This window comes from Montipora foliosa, chromosome 11, assembly GCF_036669935.1.
Source record: "Montipora foliosa isolate CH-2021 chromosome 11, ASM3666993v2, whole genome shotgun sequence".
Classification (NCBI taxonomy): domain Eukaryota; kingdom Metazoa; phylum Cnidaria; class Anthozoa; order Scleractinia; family Acroporidae; genus Montipora; species Montipora foliosa.
In genome coordinates, this window is record NC_090879.1 from 11,510,258 (window position 1) to 11,512,538 (window position 2,281).

At 36.2% G+C, this 2,281-nt stretch overlaps 1 protein-coding gene across 2 annotated transcripts in view; it reads right to left on the minus strand.

Moving 5' to 3' along the window:
- LOC137975727 (uncharacterized) overlaps nt 1-1,639 on the minus strand; it is a 17,959-nt gene extending 16,320 nt beyond the window's left edge. The window contains exon 1 of one of the 2 annotated variants that reach the window (XM_068822895.1): nt 1,255-1,353. The gene's annotated coding sequence lies outside the window, so the exon portion shown is untranslated. Of the gene's footprint in view, nt 1-1,254; nt 1,354-1,596 lie in introns of those variants that run through there. The other variant, XM_068822896.1, reaches the window with a different exon arrangement.
- Between the last annotated feature and the right edge of the window lie 642 nt (nt 1,640-2,281).

A 2,281-nucleotide genomic window follows, 5' to 3' on the forward strand; every position in this document is an offset into this window, starting at 1 on the left:
ATCACTAAAATAAAGGTGCTCTCTCTATTTCTGGTATCCGTTTTTGAATCTTGGCTTCTTTGAATTTTCGGCCGCCATTCTGAAGAAGGGTCTATTGGACTCTAAGTAGTCCTATTACCATTACAAAACAAAAGCTTTTTGTGAATGGATCAATTTACGATTTTCTGTTAAATCATTTTGGAGAATTTTTTCAAAACGCATGAACGTTACATTTACCATAAAACGGCATTTTCGTTTCATTCCATCTGCTCTAAGGACGGTGCCTACTCTTGTTATTGCTCATACGTTCTGCGCACCTCAAGATAAGTACTCGGGTTTCCTATCGGGGAGGGGGGGGGGGGGGTTGCTTACTAATTTAAAACAAAATAATACTGCAAGGCTGGTTGTACGGCTATGAGGATACATATTTTTGATTTTACCAATATTTCGTCAGGCACGGCTTGACTTCTTCAGGGAGTTAAATTAGATGCCGTTACAATACTAATACTAAATACTGCAATACTAATACTAATACAGGGTTATTTTTGCGCTTTAAAACTATGCGGAGAAAACAGAACTCAGCCAGTGCTCTTGGTATCCCAAAAGAAAATTCGGGGACCTAGCCATGCATTTTTCTGAGATAGTTAAGCTTCAATGTGAGAAAGAATTCTATACATTGCTTTGAATTTTTAAAGCTTTTTACAAATATTCATTGTTGATGAATTATGTATGAAAAATGCATGGTTACCCCCAATTTTCTTGGACTTCAATTTTCATAAAACGGGAAAAATACCAGTTGAATAGTAGGTTCTGTCCTTAACTATATGCGGGGTACTTTTAATTTTGTAAACCTGGCTCTTCTTGCATTTGATGCGAGACAGCTATAGAGCTTGTGTTTTACCGCTTCCTGCCAATCTTTAGCAAAATAAAAATCATTTATCGCATGGTATCCAATGGAAAACACAAATGGAACGCCGGCAAGGCGGAGTACTTTAAAGTTTTGTTTTAACTGTAACTGAACTTTGATAAATCGTCGTTCACTCCATGCAGTCGAACTTTACTTTGAATGCAAACCTGATGTTGCAAAAAGAACTACCATCTAAAGCTACTGAAAAGTCGTAACGGATAGATGCGATCACGAAACTGTTCAACGTTTAGCCTTTCTAGACGAACAACGTATTTGGGAAATTGAGTCGAACGAGAAAATTGCAGATGACTTTTGTTATCAAAATTTATCTGCAGTTTTTCCTAAAATCGAGTGTGATATCATCTTACCTATCAGTCCTGTAAATTTGTGATCTTACGTTTTCTGAAAGATGCAGCGTCTTTTTTTCTTTTTGTCAATGCATGCAGACCTGCTGTACTTACATGTTTAATATTTTATGACGAAACTCGAAAACAGGCCCCGTTACTTTAATTAAATGCATCGTAGCGCTCCAAAAATAAAGCACTTTGATGCCTCATTATTAGGTTTCGTCAGGATCTTTCTCCCGTCGAGGAAAACAGATCCATTCGCCAAAGACAGTGATAAAGCCCAATTTGCCTTTAATTTCCGTTTTTGCACCCACCCAAAGTAATTGAGCTAGTTCCCAACTATCATTACATGCCAGGTTTTACCTTGAAATCGGTTGAATCCCTTGTTCATGATAACAACTGCAATGCGTGACTTCTGTCATTATGGGAGAGAGATTCTTTTCTTTGCTGCATTTATTAGTTCTTGCGGCTTGCGTGTTTGATCAAGGAAGAGAGGTAAAATAGAAGACCCCTGCGGGACGTTCAATCACAAAAGGTCAAATTTTATGCATCTTTACAAAAACGTATAATCCTTTCTCAGTAATTGACGGCCTGGCTATAGTGAAATTAAAATTAAACTTTTTCCTGAAGTCCTTGGCTTGACAGTCCACATAGAACTAATCTCAAAAACTATCATGACAAGCTATAGTTAAAAACATTACTGATTCTGAGTAATGGTATGGGTGATTCACGAAGCTTGCTAAAAGTTAATTCAGGTTAAGTCAAAATAAACAAATATTGGAAAAATTATAAGGCATGTGAAAAAATATATATATTTATTTATTTATTGATTCCCGTACAGCCCTTATCACTCATTTTGAGAAACAGTCCGAAGTATTTTCATTAATTTTAGAAAAATTTTGATATCCTGAAAGTCGTTAGAATCTAGAATTTGCGTCACTCAAAGTTTTTCGTTGTGCAAATATTTAATGTAAGTTCTCACTCGGTCTTTTCTCTAGTTAGCCAAATTTTTAAAAAATCTCGAGAGTTTCTCACGGAAAAAAGGAAG